The 17,650-nt window shown below is 45.2% G+C and overlaps 1 long non-coding RNA gene across 1 annotated transcript; it reads right to left on the minus strand.

Moving 5' to 3' along the window:
* Positions 1 to 3,699: 3,699 nt before the first annotated feature.
* On the minus strand, positions 3,700 to 17,396 carry LOC310714518. Its single transcript, XR_014529860.1, has 2 exons — positions 17,033 to 17,396; positions 3,700 to 4,165 (listed from the first exon to the last, which is right to left on the minus strand). It is a non-coding gene; the product is annotated as an uncharacterized lncRNA (long non-coding RNA).
* Positions 17,397 to 17,650: the final 254 nt, after the last annotated feature.

Below are 17,650 nucleotides of genomic sequence, written 5' to 3' on the forward strand. Positions count from 1 at the left end.
GGAGGGGTCAGGGCTGCCGGGGAGTGGGTCCCAGCCCACAAAATGGCTGGGGCATGTTCTACAGGGGGGGATGCACTGGGACAATGGATCTCAGTGATCACGGGTAGGAGGAGGAGTTACGCTAAGACTAGACCATGTCATTACAGAGGGGGCAGGTTTAGTCGTTGTCTGAGGACTATTCCTGCCTCCGGGTCTGGTCCTAACCGGATGGATACTAGAATCAGCAAGGGATACCCACATGACCTGAAGGTGCTGCTGTGCAATGCCAGGTCAATGATTCATAAGACCACTGCCATCCATGACGTGATCATGGATGGAGGACTTGACCTGGCATGTGTAACAGAGACTTGGTTGGATGAAGCAGATGGGCCTGTCCTTGCCGCTGCTTGTCCACCATGTTTCTCTTACGCACAGCAACCCAGGTCATGTGGGCAGGGAGGGGGGGTTGCAGTGATTTTTAGGAAGTCATTAGTTTGCACGGGGCGTCCTATTGGGAAGACCCAGTTTTCTGAATGCATGTTCTGGAAGTTGGGCAATAGGGGCAGTACAGGATTCCTTTTGGTCTACCAACCTCCCCGCTGCACCAAGGATTCCCTGCCTGAGCTGCTTCAGGTCGTGGCGGATGTTCTCCTGGAGACACCTAGCTTGGTCGTCCTAGGGGATTTTAACATCCATGCCGACACGACCTTGCAAGGGGCCGCTCGGGACTTCGTGGAAAGCATGGCCTCCATGGGGCTGTCCTTGAATAAGTTTGGCCCAACTCATAGTCATGGACATGCCTTGGACCTGGTGTTTACCTCTATGGATGTTGGTGATCTGACACTAAGTAAAAGTGAAACGAAAGAAGTGCCATGGTCAGATCACTTCCTGGTGCAACTGGACTTCTCTGCGACCCATCCCCTCTGCAGGGAGCTGGGACCAATTCGGATGGTCCGCCCCCGCCACTTAATGGATCCAAATGGTTTCCAGAGAGTGGTAGGGGATGCTTTATCCCATGTTGATGACCTTTCAGCTGATTCCCTGGTGGCCCGCTGGAATGTGGAGTTAACCAGGGCTATTGACTGTTTGGCTCCGAAGCGCCCTCTCCGATTGCATGGAGCCCGGACAGCCCCGTGGTTTTCCACGGATCTGAGGGCAATGAAACAATCGTTGAGATGGCTAGAGCGCCGGTGGCGGATAACTCATTCAGAATCTGACCGGACACAGGTTAGAGCTCAACATCGAGCCTACCAAGTGGCGATAGCGACGGCGAAGAAGAATTTCTTCACCGCCTCTATTGCATCTGCAGAAAACAGCAGCAGGAGACTTTTTCAGGTGGTTCACAATTTAGCGGAACCACCTGCAACATCGGGGCCCAGTACGGGCCACATGTTCTCCTGCAATGATTTTGCAAAGTTTTTTGCAGATAAAATCGCTCAGATTCGGGAAGAAGTAGACTCCACCGTGGGAGCAGGACCGGGGCGGGAGAGTGCTAGAGCTCTGTCTAGTCAAGTTGAGTGGGATCAATTCCAATCTGTTACCTCCGAGGATGTGGACAGGCTGCTTGGACGAGTGAAACCAACCACCTGTCTCCTGGATCCTTGCCCATCCTGGCTTATAAAAGCTAGCCGGGAAGGGCTGGGCGATGGGCTTCGTGGGGTGGTGAATGCTTCCCTCCGTGAGGGAGCCTTCCCAGACCCGCTGAAAGAGGCGGTTATTAAACCACTTCTTAAAAAAACATCTTTAGATGCGGCCACGATGGCCAACTATCGCCCAGTCTCAAATCTTCCATTCCTGGGCAAGGTGATTGAGCGAGCGGTTGCCGAACAACTCCAGGCACGCCTGGAAGAAGTGGACCATTTGGATCCCTTCCAGTCGGGATTCAGGCCTCATCATGGGACTGAAACTGCCTTGGTCGCACTGGTTGATGATCTCCGGCGGGCTAGGGACAAAGGTGAGAGCTGTTTCCTAGTTCTGCTGGATCTCTCAGCGGCCTTTGACACCATCGACCATAACATCCTTCTGGACCGTCTAGAGGGGCTGGGAGCTGGGGGCACTGTCATACAGTGGTTCCGCTCCTTCCTCCTGGGCCATGTCCAGAAAGTGGTGGTGGGGGATGAGTGTTCAGACCCCTGGGCTCTCACTTGTGGGGTGCCTCAGGGTTCTGTCCTCTCCCCCATGCTTTTCAACATTTACATGCAGCCGCTGGGAGAGATCATCAGGAAGTTTGGGCTGGGTGTTCATCAGTATGCGGATGATACCCAGCTCTACCTCTCTTTTAAATCAGAACCAGTGAAGGCGGTGAAGGTCCTGCGTGAGTGTCTGGAGGCGGTTGGAAGATGGATGGTGGCTAACAGATTGAGGTTGAATCCTGACAAGACAGAAGTACTATTTTTGGGGGACAGGAGGCGGGCAGGTGTGGAGGATTCCCTGGTCCTGAATGGGGTAACTGTGCCCCTGAAGGACCAGGTGCGCAGCCTGGGAGTCATTTTGGACTCACAGCTGTCCATGGAGGCACAGGTCAAATCTGTGTCCAGGGCAGCTGTTTACCAGCTCCATCTGGTACGTAGGCTGAGACCCTATCTGCCTGCGGACTGTCTCGCCAGAGTGGTGCATGCTCTGGTTATCTCCCGCTTGGACTTCTGCAATGCGCTCTACGTGGGGCTACCTTTGAAGGTGACTCGGAAACTATAACTAATCCAGAATGCGGCAGCTAGACTGGTGACTGGGGGCGGCCGCCGGGAACATATTACACCGGTCTTGAAAGACCTACATTGGCTCCCAGTACGTTTCTGAGCACAATTCAAAGTGTTGGTGCTGACCTTTAAAGCCCTAAACGGCCTCAGTCCAGTATACCTGAAGGAGCGTCTCCACCCCCATCATTCTGCCCGGACGCTGAGGTCCAGTGCCGAGGGCCTTCTGGCGGTTCCCTCATTGCGAGAAGCAAAGCTACAGGGAACCAGGCAGAGGGCCTTCTCGGTAGTGGCGCCCGCCCTGTGAAACGCCCTTCCAGCAGATGTCAAAGCGATAAACAACTACCTGACATTCAGAAGACATCTTAAGGCAGCCCTGTTCAGGGAAGTTTTTAACATGTGATATTTTACTATATTTTTAGTTTTTATGGAAGCCGCCTAGAGTGGCTGGGGAGGCCCAGCCAGATGGGCGGGGTATAAATAATAAATTATTATTATTATTATTATTATTATTATTATTATTATTATAGGGCGCCATATTACAAAAGATTACCAAAGTCTGCCCCTGCATAAACCGGGTGTTCAGCTAGAGCCTGCTGTAGACCGTGGGGCTGACACTTTTCTGGTGAGGCCAAAGGTGAAAAAGTAGACAGAGTGATAAATATTAAGTTCTCCCTTTGTACTGTAAATTACTTCCTACAGACGTCTTCTCCAGGAAAGCAAGAACCATTGTAAGATACATTCAAGGACACATTCCGGTCAGGTAGAAATACTTAAAGAAAGTTGTAAGGTAGGGCCGGTGAGGTGGGCAGCTTTGGGAGATGGGGTGTGGCTGGGGAGGCAGTATGGTGTCCTGAGGACCAGCCAGAGGAGCTTGGCCCCCAGACCTGAGGGTTCTCCACCTCTGCTGCAGGCAGGTTGGTGTGAAATGCCTGAAATGTCTCAAACAACCACAAAAGTCCACAATGCTTGCCGATAGGAAGATTCAAAGGATGCCAGAATGTTAGGAAATATTAGGGCCACAATATTCAACTCCAATCCCAGTTTTATTGAATTCCACGAGCAAGTTTGCTCTTGTTGAATGGAGGCTGGTAAGCTCAGCTGCTACAAATACAAGTTTCAGCCTGTGAAGGTGTTTTCCTCGGTACTCACCTCATAGTGGTGTAGTGAGAATGAAGACCGTCTGGTCATGTGCCAGAGATCTTACAAATGCCATTGACAAATACGTCTTTCATAATGAATTTGTTCTTGAGGTAATTCAAGTTTTGTTTCACATTCGCCCACTTCTTAGGGCCACCAAGGGCCTGCAGTCGATGGGGAAGCCTGAAACCAACATTTATATTTCATAGGACAGACAGTGGGAATTTAATCTTGCTTTTACAGGGACTTTGAAACACAGCAAATTCCTTCTTCTGCATCTGTTGTTGGCCACATCTAAGATGTATCCAGAGTCCACAGTGACTATCTCAGTTCCTTTCATCTGGAAGATAAACCTAGAGGAAGAGACAATGGAGGATTTCTGAGTCAGAGTTTCTTGTGCCCTTGTCATATATTTTGCATAAGATATTTCAGGTTACCATATATTTCAGGGATTTGTGGTTATGTAGTGTGCAGTGAGACAGAATTGTTGTTGTTATGCAACAGGCTTACAAAGAAATGCAAACGTAAGAGTCCAGAGAGAAGCAACTGGAAGGTTATTTTAGTGACATTTATTTTATTCATCACAATGTGACAAACGATGTCACCAAATGGAGGTTTTCAGGTCACTAAGCTTATGGGCTTTTATTCTAAATGCACTTGCTGTGGCAATCATTGCCACAACACACTCAATTTGTGCTGTTTATTATTTACTAGCTAAAGGCATCTTGTGTGCCTTTTGGCTGGGCAGGAGAAGGGATGGGGGCCTTGGGCGATCACACCTTGTATATCACTGAAGTTCAAGGAAAGTTTAAGCTTGAACTGTTTTATTGGTTTTGTACTTTTTATGATTTTGGTATGTGTTGTGGTGATACATATTTATTTATGTGAATAGCTAACTGTAGATGTCCCTTGACAGGAGGCTCTTGTAGAATGAAACAATTATCTCATGAAATTCATTTCTCTGGAGAGGACAATTGAATTGAAATGACATTAAAGTAGGCTGAGAATTCTGAATTAGTACACAGCGTTCATTCTTTGCAGACATCTTTCCTTTTATTACACATCCATTCAGGCTCTTCTATTTTTCTGTGCACAAAAAATGGATGGGCGCTTTCGACTTTCGACTTTTATTTTCCCAAGCAGATTTAAAGTGATGGCCCTCCATATGTGAAATTCAAATGTGGTTGAAGCATGACAGTTTAGGAAGCATGGAATCAGTTTTATGTTGCCAATTCAAAGTCTGTTCCAAAGCATTATGCCCCCTCTCAGGAAAGTACAGTGCAACAAACATATTGCAAATTGCTTTCTTTTGCAAATGAGGACCTACTGAATTCAGGGGAGTTTCTCAATGGATCATTGTTAACAGTTGAAATAAGGAGGCTCAAGAAGGCAATGTTGAATAGTCCAAAATATAAATGTAAGTATGCCCATTATGGTAAATGTTATATTATCCACTCTGAGGCTCACACATCACCACTTCCTCTGACTCCAGTGTGCTCTCCCCACGGGCACTGAAGCAGTGTACACATGCTGATAGCCACAGTCTATATCTATCTTGTAATTTCTTGAGGAAAAACTCCCGTTGGATGTGTTTTCCCTTAAATCAGCATTCGTCCAAAGCATAAGCCACATTCACTTCACAGTTAAACTTAGATGTGTATGTTTGAGTCAGCCATTGTGGATGGGCACATAACAACTTCATGGATAGGAGTTCAGGGAGCTTGCAAGCACTGTTCTGCCCCCTCTCTGTTGTGTACAGTAATCTCCAAATGTGATTTGAAAAGCAGAGGAAAAGGGGACAAATACATACTTGGAGCCCATTTCTTAGGGATGGGTGGTACAGTCTGAGAGGTTTATGGACAGATGCTTAAACCTTACAAAATCATATCGGGGAATTAGGGGTCTCAACCCTATGTTAGATGGTAGCCTTGCTGGATTCCTACTGTCTATGTAACTGAACATCATTCAAATAATTGTCTCTGATTTAAAAAAATTCCTTCCAGTAGCACCTTAAAGACCAACTAAGTTAGTTCTTGGTATGAGCTTTCGTGTGCATGCACACTTCTTCAGATAATTAAATCTCTGATTTAATTATACTGAAGCCAAAGAGACCATTTGGAATACGTGGTCTGAAGATTCAGTTTTGAGATCAACACTTTTATTGAGATAACATTTGATGATTACCAATATTCCCTGGACTAAAATATTCAAAGCATTTAGACTGCAGAAGGGTTTCAGCAATCTAACTGTGCCAAGGACTACAGTCAAGGTAATAATTATTGTTGTGTGAAAATAATCTAGACTAGAAAAAGTTCAAAAATATGAGAAATCTGTAAAGCTGTGGGCTCAAGAAACACAGTATTCAGTTCCAGCAGACGGTTGTTTTTGTCTGATAAAATAATAAAGGAGAAAAGGCTGGAAATAGCTATTGACAACAGAAGCAAAAAACACACAGAGATTCCCCCCCCCTCCGAAACATACCAAACCATAGAAATGGAACAGAGGGTTGTATCCAGTCCTAATGATCAATAGATATTATTGAACTCAAGGCAATCATTTTCATTAACTGCGGTGAGTCTACTAGTACTAGGATCCAACCCTGAATTTTAAATCACCTTGTTAAATTTGAAGTGAGATAGTATTCGAATTTGAGTGAAAGGTGTGCCTTACAGAATATCACTCGGAATTTTGTATCAAAGTGGCCTACAATTCTAAAAGCTGCCAGAGGGAACTGCAGATGAGTTGGCGAAGGCCAAGAAATAGCAGCATTTTGGTTAAAAAGACTGTTCGATGTGACCTTAAATCACATCGTGGTTAGTAATTAGGAAGATGTAAATAAAGCTCGGTGACATCAACAGGAGAGGCACATTGTTCCTCTGCAATATTAAGAGCAGGGTTAGGGAACTTTTCTCCTTCACTTCTCATAGGCCAAATTTGACAGGTGGGTGGGCTCTGTGTAAGGAGCAAAGAGATTGCAAATAGCCCTGCAAATGAAGTTAGTCTTGGTGGAGCTTTGCATCGGAACAGCTCCTTCCAGCTCTGTATTTCCACAGACTTTTTTTTATGGACAAAGGTCCATGTAGTTAAAGCTATGGTTTTCCCAGTAGTGATGTATGGAAGTGAGAGCTGGGCCATAAAGAAGGCTGATCGCCAAAGAGCTGATGCTTTTGAATTATGGTGCTGGAGGAGACTCTTGAGAGTCACATGGACTGCAAGAAGATCAAACCTATCCATTCTTAAGGAAATTAGCTCTGAGTGCTCACTGGAAGGACGGATCGTGAAGCTGAGGCACCAATACTTTGGCCACCTCATGAGAAGAGAAGACTCCCTGGAGAAGACACTGATGCTGGGAAAGATGGAGGGCACAAGGAGAAGGGGATGACAGAGGACGAGATGGTTGGACAGTGTTCTTGAAGCTACGAACATGAGTTTGACCAAGCTGCGGGAGGCAGTGGAAGACAGGAATGCCTGGCATGCTCTGGTCCATGGGGTCATGAAGAGTCAGACACGACTAAACAACTAAACAACAACAACAGCTGCATATTCAAGTTCTCCCTGTAAGTCAACTGCAGTTGTATCTGGTAATCTGCATTATGCCTTGGGACAGATCTTTACTGCTACCCAGTGCATGCACAAGTGGAATCTAGTTGCAAAATGAGTGGGGAATGGCTTTTCCCTCTCAGAGCATCCTCCTTTTTGGAGCTGTGAATTAATTTACTTTCACATTAGATTGCCATGTCTATTGGAGGACTTCTGCGTTCCCCTATGGAATATAGCATGCCTGCATTCTCTTTCACCATCTGGCTTTTCCTTCCTCTAGAGGTATATCTGACAAGTGTGCCTGTGTTTTGTGAAATACCAAAATATATGTTTTGTAAATCCCAACAGGGGCCTGGAATTTGGGATGATTTAAATGTTATAGACCTGACATGAAGCTTCACAAAAGCCCCTCGCTGTAATGGGGCTCCATGCTTCAGACATAATATTATAATGCTTTTTTACTTTACAGTCAAGTACAGGCTCTGAAAGTACCTCTTTTGAACTCATTAAAGGCAGAAGAAACTCTTCAGCCAAATACTAACTTCAGGGCCAGCCTACAACTAGGATTAGTTTAGAATTATAGTTTGTTCCTATGTTACATTTAACAGCCAGCATTTAGCTGGTGTTCAATTTAAAATGATACAAGGACTCCAGATTGCACTGTCTGCTGATCAAAGAAGCTCGCCTATCCACAGGTATGCCAGAAATTTATGTGCTACAAATTAATAGCATACATTTATAGGGGTGATTGTTCCATTTACATCTTGAAATGCGGAAGCAGAACTATTTGGGGGAAAGTTCTGCTGCAGCTGCACATTTGCAGTTTGGAGAAGTTTTTATATTATTAGATCTGACATACTGTAGACATTGCAAATCTTCCTGTCTGAGGTATTACTATGCATTTATTACATTTTCAATCCAGTCCTGATTCCATAGACGCTGCAACCTTTGAATCCCGTGCTGCCAGGAGACACATGAGTTCATAGTCTGAATTCCTAATACAGAACATAAGAGCCCTTCCAGATCAGACCAACGAGAGGTCCATAAGCAGGACAGAAGCACAATGGTTCTCTATCACTCACACATGATCTCCTGAAGCTGGTATATTCAGGGACATGCAGTCTTTGATAATGGAGGCAAAACATACTAGTCCTCATGACTGCTAACCACTGATAGCCTTATCCTCTGTGATAAGCCACCCATGTAGGTGTCCATCACTACATACTGGGGCAGTGAGTTCCACTGTTTAACTATCTGCTGAGTGAAGAACTTCTTATTTGTCTGCCCTGAATCTCCCAAATCAGTATCCAACTCCCCGTGGGGAGGAGCTATACCAATGGCCTGCCAGCCGTGGTGGGTGTGTCCAACCTAGAAGTTCGAAAGCATGCCAGTGCATGTAGATAAATAGGTACCGCTGTGGTGGGAAGGTAAACGGCATTTCCACGTGCTCTGGTTTCCATCACGGGATTCCGTTGTGCCAGAAGCGATTTCGTCATGCTGGCCACATAACCCGGAAAGCTGTATGTGGACAAACGCCAGCTCCCTCAGCCTGAAAGTGAGATGAGCGCTGCAACCCCATTGTCACCTTTGACTGGACTTAACCGTCCAGGGGTCCTTTATCTTTTACCTTACACTTGGAATACTGCGTACAGTTCGAATCTCTGCATCTCGAAAAGAATACTGTAAAAACAATCTTTTCCAAAGTGGGAAATACCGCCCCCTGGGGGGGGGGACAATCCGGGGGTGGAGCCTCAGGTGCAATGGGCACCATTGAATAAAAATAAGGGGGCGATGGGAGCATAAAGAGAAGGAAATTTTGAAAAAACTGTTCATGCATGTTTCATCTATTGTGTAATGATGCTTACTGCGACAACACGCCCCCCCATAGACCCGGCATTTGGGATTGGGGTGGCTTCTGTCAATTCCTGCTGTTCCGATTAAAACCGGACACTTAAGGGGTCTGCTTAACCCCCCTTAACCTCTCCCCCCAGCAAATCATCACACTACCTTGAAAACCGCTGTTGGAACGTAGTTTTTTTCCACCAAAGTATTTTATGGCATGGTGTGTTGCTCCCAGAGAGAGAAAGCCGCTCAAATCCCACCAGGCACTGGTGAGCCCCTGCCATGCCTTAAAGTGGTGCTTTGGATCTCAGCCATTGTTCAGCACAAAAGCACTGCAAGAAAACATGGGTAGCTCCCGGTACAGATGTGTCCTTAATCAAGCAAAGTACTAAGCAGTTAAGTACCTAATATGTATACTCAATTATTCATTTTAGTATATGCAGTGTATTAAATCAGGCCTATTTTTCATCACGGTGGTCCCCTGACAATATTTAGCAGACAGTAATGGAAACATCGTCAGAAACTAGCACATAATTGTTCCCTGACTGGGACTACTGTTCCAAAATCAGATAACTTGATTTTGATTTGGGCTGCCATTCGATGCACACTTTACTTAGAGGCAGTGCTTTTTTCGGGGGGGGGGTGCAGAGATACACATACCCCTAAACATTTTGTGAATCTAAGTTTGGCCTTATTGAGGGAGTAGGAAAATGAGAGTACCCCTAAACATCTTTTTTTAACTTTTAATAAAAGCACTGCTCAGAAGGAAGTTCCATTGAAGTCCTCATGGCGTCCTTTGAGTAAACATGCACAGAGTTGCAGTATGTTTTTTGTTAGTTCTTTTTAAGAAAGACAAACCTACAACAAAAATGTTGCTGTTGTCATCATTAATTAGTTGCTACTGTATTAGTGTGCAGTCCAGCTTGTTCCTTGCTAGAGCAGCTTCAGAGCTCTTTTTGTTCCCAAGAGCACAGCCTGAATCTTTTTTTGCTTTGCCTTGTCTTACCCCTTGGTTGGGCCTTGCCTTGCTGCACTACAGAGTAGAACTGTTGACACAGATGCTGTACTTTTTGCAAATCCCTGATAAGTAACACCTGGCAGGGAGAGGCTTCTATTTGAAACCCGAGGGAACAGCGAGTGGTACTGTGGTCTAAACCACTGAACCTCTTGGGCTTGCCGATCAGAAGGTCAGTGGTTCGAATCCCCGTGACAGGGTGAGCTCCTGTTGCTCTGTCCCAGCTCCTGCCAACCTAGCAGTTTGAAAGCATGCCAGTGCAAGTAGATAAATAGGTACCACTGCAGCGGGAAGGTAAATGACATTTCCGTGCGCTCTGGTTTCCGTCATGGTCTTCCGTTGCACCAGAAGCGGTTTAGTCATGTTGGCCACCCGACCTGGAAAGCTGTCTGTGGACAAACACCGGCTCCCTCAATCTGAAAGTGAGATGAGCACCTCAACCCCATAGTCACCTTTGACTGGACTTAACCATCCAGGGGTCCTTTACCTTTTACCTTATTCAATATAGAAAATACTGAGGTAGATAAATCAATGAACTGAGTGGGCACGATAGCTTCATGAGATAGGGAACTCCTAATTCAAAAGCATATTTTTCAAGAAACAGTTTGTCCCTCTCTTCTTGCTTTTGGTAAAAAACACAAATAAGTGCAACAAACAGTAAAGGGTTGTGTGTTAAGGGAGAATAACACCGCACTATTCATTAATAGCTTAGTTCCAGAGGAGTAGCAGTATTGGCATGTGTAGCAAAGCCAGTGAGAAAACATACACAGTCCAGCAGTAGTCCTACTCCAAGTGTTAAATTAGTATAATAAAAAAGATAATATCACATAAGAGTCCTGAATACTGCTCAACCATCCTGATTTAAGTGGGACATACTGAAATTACAGATGGCATCTCAGCTTCTGATTGGATCCCAGAATGTCCCGTTTTTTGGTTCGGCACTCTGGTGTGAGTCTGCTGGCTCTGGTGGGAGCTTGGGATCAAAAACGGATCTTGCTGATTTGGATTACCCAGATATTGGAGGGTATAGCCCTGCTGGATCAAGCCAGCGAATGGCCCAATTCATCCAGCATCCTTTTCTTGCAGTGGCCGACAAGGTGCCTCTGCAAATAGGGCCTGAGTGCAAAATCTCCCTCTCCTCCACTTTTGCTGTATTAAAACACTGGACCTTGCATTCATTTGTGTTGTTCAGAGAAATGCAACATGTTTACCGTTACCTATTGTGTTGTCTTACTTTTGGTTGGCCCCAATATGTAAAAACCATCCCACCTAACCACCAAAGTTTTATAGCCATCTCTCCTGGAAGACATTGACATGGATGCCAGTCCATTGAGTTATTTCTGTTGTAGACTCAACAGAAACAAGTGTCGGGGGAAGGTACTTAACAGTAAAACATTTCCATCCCATTGATTTTGTCCTATTGCTGTTTAACTCTCCTGTTGAATCTCTGTGGGATTTAAAAGGGCTTCAATTTGGCTACATCATGCTCTTCACCATTAATTAGTGTACGGCTTTAATTTTCATCAAAATTCTCAGTTTTAATGCGAACAAAGAGCAGCAGGGTTTTTCCCCACTGTTAAAAAACTGCATTCCTTTATTTTGGCGAGGGCTGAAGAGTGTAGATACATTTAATTCAACTGAATTAGTATGATGGATTTTGTATTTCTTTGCCAATATTTCTTGTCTTTATCAGTGGTGGCTCACATCCCTTGCTAATCCATCATTTCGGTCTCTTGTGAATTATTTTCTCTGCATTATCTGAGCCCTAACCATATGAAGCAAACCAATGAAATTATTATTAGGCATGAAAATATCTAAAGAGAGAAACCAGAGGGCTTTGCCAGCCTTTGTGCAATTCAGTATAAGATGTTATTTTATTAGAAGTCTCCCTGAAACCAAAGAACCAGACATTTGCCTGCAATAAATTTACTCAGGGTCAGTTTATACTATCAGCAGAATCAAGTAATAACGAAAGCACTCTGCAGACAGAGCAGTTTGTGAAGTGAACACACTGTCCGCTACGGAATAGGATGGAGTGTCCAGAGGCTGGGGATGCAGGGAAGAGGGAAGATCAGCTTGCTGTTTCCTTGCTACATTGAGAGGCTACAGTAGTGGTTGGGGTGCAAGTCCCAACCAGGGGCATACGAAGGGGGGGCAGAGGGGGCGGTCTGCCCCGGGCACCACTTGACGGGGTGACAAGATGGCCCGCTGCCCCCCAGCTGTAGAGCGGCCAAGGCCACGTGCACAGTTAGTATGGGTGACACTCGCGTGGCGTCTGTACGCGCTGCCGCTCTCACGTGCCGTCCGTATGGGTGTCCGTACAGCTGCCTCTCACACAGTGTCTGTACGGGCTGCTTCTTGTACAGTGACTGTACGGGCTGCCATGCATGCGCAGTTCATATGGTCTGCCGTGCGTGCGCAGTCTGTACAGGCTGCCGCTTGCACGCGCCATCCATATGGGCGTCCGTACAGGCTGCCCCTCGCACGGAGACTGTATGGGCCACCGCGCGTGCACAGTCCATACGGATGTTGCGTGTGCGCCGCTAGGTTGTTCGCCCTGCCCCTTGGCATCCTGCCCCGGGTGCCGGAGAGGGTTCCTCTGCCACTGCTCCCAATGCCATGCAAGCGCAGAATTGCAGGATGAGGGCTTTTTGCAGTGCAGCTTGTTGATGTCACCAAGACAATACCCATTCAGCGCAGACCCTCCAAGTATCGCTATTTTCCAGGGACAGTCCCAAATTTACAGAAGCCGTCTGTCAGGAGTCCAGGTTCCCAGCTTGATAACACAGTAAGCGTAGGTAATTAAAAAGGAGGATTTATTTGAAAAACGAACAGATAGCTCTGGATGGCTTTAACAAAACCTCTGGTATCATTACTCAGGATGACCCTTCTGAAGACTTCTGCAAGATATTCTTCTACAGAATATATTGAACTGTCACCCCTTGCGTCTCTTGTTTTGCTTCCTATCTAGCAGCCTTCCCATTCTTCTACTCTTCAGACTTATTGGATTAGCTCCAGCCCCTTCCTATTCTGACATGCTTCTGTGTGTTTTTTCGCTCCTGTTTGAGCATCCTGTGAGCTTTGGCTGTGTTCTAGCCTGCTCTCAGCTACTGCCTTATCATCCTGCCCATCAAGGTCAGAAAGAGCCGAAATCTGCAGCTGCCAGCTCCCCCCTGCCTAACGTCTAAGCCTCTCTGTTCCTGGCTGCTTCCTGCAGTTGGCTGCAAACCTTCACTGGGAGCTGGCTCATTCCTAACACCTGGTTTCTGATGTGATCCTGGAATGTCTCACTTTTCCTTAGGATGCCCCTATTTTCATCAGAGATATGATGGAGGGTATGGTAGGATTTCCCTATTTTATGCAGAGAAATTTTGGAGGATGTCAGAGACAAGACGCAGCTGACAGAGGCTGAGAAACGCTGAGAGGCAAGGAGAAGAGATTAGGTTGGAATGCGGAATGGGGGAGAAGCAGCCAAGCTGCAGTAGAAACCTGATCTCTGAGAACAAAGAGCAGGAAGGGGGGCAAAACACAAACTGTCAGTTCAAGCTCAGGCTCAGACTCAGGGACACCGGAAATAGCCTCTCCAAAAACGCATAGGCTTGAAAGAGTTTGTGAGATGCGGGGAAGTGAAAGAAAGCAAAAGTGAGGGCTTTATTGCTGGAGGAGGAAGAGGCGGAGCTCAGACTTGGCAACAGCAGACGGGGGAAGATGCTGAGTGAGTGAGCTCTGAAATGATTTGCGTGTTTGAGCAATAAATCTCAGATAATTACTGCCGGAGTTGTCTCGCGTCTGTGGGAGAGACCCAAGCCATTACAAAGGGTATGGTAGGGCATCCCTATTTTCATCAGAGAAATGATGGAGGGAACATCTCTATTTTCATCAGAGAAATGATGGAGGGGACACCTCTATTTTCATCAGAGAAACATTGGAGAGTATGGTAGGACATCCCTATTTTCATTGGAGAAATGTTGGAGGGTATGGTAAAAGGTTAAGGGTAAAGGGACCCCTGACCATTAGGTCCAGTCGCAGACGACTCTGGGGTTGCGGCGCTCATCTTGCTTTACTGGCCGAGGAAGCTGGCGTACAGGTAGGATGTCCCTATTTTCATTGGAGAAATGCTGGAGGGGACATCTGTATTTTCATCGGAGAAATGTTGGTGGTTATGGTGGGATGTCCATATGGAGGTATGCAGCTAAACACTTGCACCTCCACCCAAACCACTGCAGCCTCTCTCTGCTTCTATGCAGTATTGGCTTGTATTTTCCTTAGTGAATCACCTCAGTGGCTGGCATTGCCTGACCTGTACCTCTTCAGAGTCTGAATGCTCCCCCAACTAAAGGGCTACCTGCACATAGCATGCGAGGGAGAAGACTAGGCCAACCCTTCTCCCTGACATTCCAGTTCCATATGAGCAGGGTAGTGTTTAGGAAGAGCATTGAGACATGTGATCCCTTGCTTTCAGTCTATTGTGGTATGTGATCCAGGAGAAATTTCATCACTTCATTCTGTTGAATGTATAAACTGGTCCTCAGTTTCACAGGGAGAAGGAAGATTGAGCTCTAAATAATCAATAACTGCATCCCTGTGAAGGCATGGAGAATAATTTAATTATACAGTTTGAGGGGGGGGGGGAAGTGTGACCTGCCATTTATGCAACAGCTGAGCTCTGTTTTCCAAGTTATGCAAACAGTTTCTGGTAAAATCTTGGGGGACTTATTATTTGGTGAGTAAATTGAGGGAACAGCTGGCTATAATTGCTAAAACGTATGGTCCAAACACAATTAAAGGTATGTTATTTTGCAGTTCCACACAACAAACACACAGCTTCTTTGGATAGTCCATTTCCTGGATGAAAGGGGATTATTCTTTATTTGCAGAGGGACACATAGTAGTTTTGCCCTGCATCGCTTAGGGAAATTCTTTTCAAACTAACATTTGTGTTCCTGGTTTGTATTAGTGGCAATGGAGGTAGTGAGATAATGGAAGGGATATATGATATAATAGCAATTATTGGTAAAACTTAAGGGATTCCTATCAGAGGACTATGTGTCTGCCACCCAGTTAACACATGTCACTGAGGAGCCAGTCTTTGATGTCACAATGCTGTAATTCCAATAGGTAATTCCAAGCAATGGATCCTTAGCAGAACCAGAAGAATCGCTGCCCACAGTATGGGAGTTATAGGAGACATTGGACTGGCTCTCTATTAAAGAATCTCATTTTATGGCAAGTTGTTAAAGAATTGCTTAAATGGAGTGTCAGCATTTTGCAGCCTAGTGCCCTTCAGCTGTTTGGGGCCACAACTCTCATTAACCCCTGACAAGGGGACATGGTGTCTGGGGTTTCTGGGCATTGTAAGTAGAAAGCATCTGGAGACCACCAGGTTGGGAAAAATTGCCTTATGCCCTCTGTGTCAGGAAAGAGCCCTAGCTTGTTTATGAGCACAATTCAAAGTGTTGGTGCTGACCTTTAAAGCCCTAAACGGCCTCAGTCCAGTATATCCGAAGGAGTGTCTCCACCCCCATCGTTCTACCCGGACACTGAGGTCCAGCGCCGAAGGCATTCTGGCGGTTCCCTCACTGTGATAAGCCAAGTTACAGGGAACCAGGCAGAGGGCCTTCTCGGTAGTGGCGCCCTCCCTGTGGAACGCCCTCCCACCAGATGTCAAAGAGAACAACAACTACCAGACTTTTAGAAGACATCTGAAGGCAGCCCTGTTTAGGGAAGCTTTTAATGTCTGATGCATTACTGTATTTTAATATTTTGTTGGAAGCTGCCCAGAGCGACTGGGGAAGCCCAGCCAGATGGGTGGGGTATAAATAAATTATTATTATTATTATTATTATTATTATTATTATTATTATTATTATTATTATTATTATCTTAATAACAGAGCACATGCCTTTTTATGTGAGAGGACCCAAGTTAATTTCATGGCATTTCTCTTCTGTAGTTTTCCAGCCTTTCACTAAGCCAGAGATGTGCTGTGTGATGAGCTTAGGGTCCAATTCTGATGGAAGAAGGACACAATTTCGTATGACATGATCTATCTCATGGGCTGGATCTGGCCCAATCACCTTCTCAATCTGGCCCACGGACAGTCCGGGAATAAGCATGTTTTTACATGAGTAGAATGTGTCCTTTTATTTAAAATGCATCTCTGGGTTATTTGTGGGGTATAGGAATTTATTCATCCCCCCCCCAAAAAAAATATAGTCCAGTCCCCCACAAGGTCTGAGGGACAGTGGACTGACCCGCTGCTGAAAAAAATTGCTGATCCATGATCTATCAGCTCAATCACATACAGTGCCTTTGCTTTTTTTAAAAAAAGGAGGGGAGTACTCAATATTAGCCCAAATCATTTTGGTAACATTTCTGGGCCCTAAAGCACATCTTGGAAAACTTGCATAGTGCTGGTATCTATTTTTTTATAATTACTATTTCACATATTTCACGTCTTCCCTGCCTTTACAGTGGTACCTCGGGTTAAGTACTTAATTCGTTCTGGAGGTCCGTTCTTAACCTGAAGCACCACTTTCGCTAATGGGGCCTCCCGCTGCCACCGCACCGCCACTGCACGATTTCTGTTCTCATCCTGAAGCAAAGTTCTTAACCCGAGATACTATTTCTGGGTTAGCGGAGTCTGTAACCTGAAGCGTATGTAACCTGAAGCGTCTGTAACCCGAGGTACCACTGTATTTCAGTATTTTCAGTACCGTATTTGCCTTTATTATAGAGTACATAGATGCATAACAATCAAATAAGTAAAGGAATGACAAACCTTGTTTAGATTCAGAGTAAGCTTTTCAATTATTGTTCTTACCTTTGAAGGAGAACCAACAGACATACGCTACTTGTGTCCTCATTTCAAGATCATGTTGAAGACTGAAAGATTGCATAGCTTAAAAAGACTCTGTTTTTCTCAATAGAGCACATAGGGAAAGGCTATGGAAAGAGAAAAATGATCATGGAAATGTAAAAGCGACAACACAGAGCAGTTACAAAACAGAGTAACAGGGCAAGGAGCTCTAATGTAAAAGGAAGAGAATTTTAAAGCAGCTATTTCAGGGATGAATGGAATTTCAGAGCAAGTACGCTGGTTGGTACCAAGCCACAAAATGTGCTGGAGATAACTGCTAGCATCAACAGCTTTTACAAAGATTAGGGCCAAAACAAGATGTGGTAATGGAGGTGTATAAAACAGATGACTATTTGAAAGAAAATCAAATTGCTGTGGAGTGCCCTGGGCTCCTTTCATAGGAAGAGTGGGATGTAAACTGGGGAAAAAAATGAAGTCTTGTGTCACTACTAAATAGCAATAAATTTAATAACTATTATTATTATTATTATTATTATTATTATTATTATTATTATTATTTAGAAACATCTATGGAGCATAGCTCTATCAGTGGTTATAATAAGCCACAATACTGTAGCTAAA

This window comes from Podarcis liolepis (genome assembly GCF_965112155.1).
Source record: "Podarcis liolepis genome assembly, chromosome: 8".
NCBI classification, from domain to species: domain Eukaryota; kingdom Metazoa; phylum Chordata; class Lepidosauria; order Squamata; family Lacertidae; genus Podarcis; species Podarcis liolepis.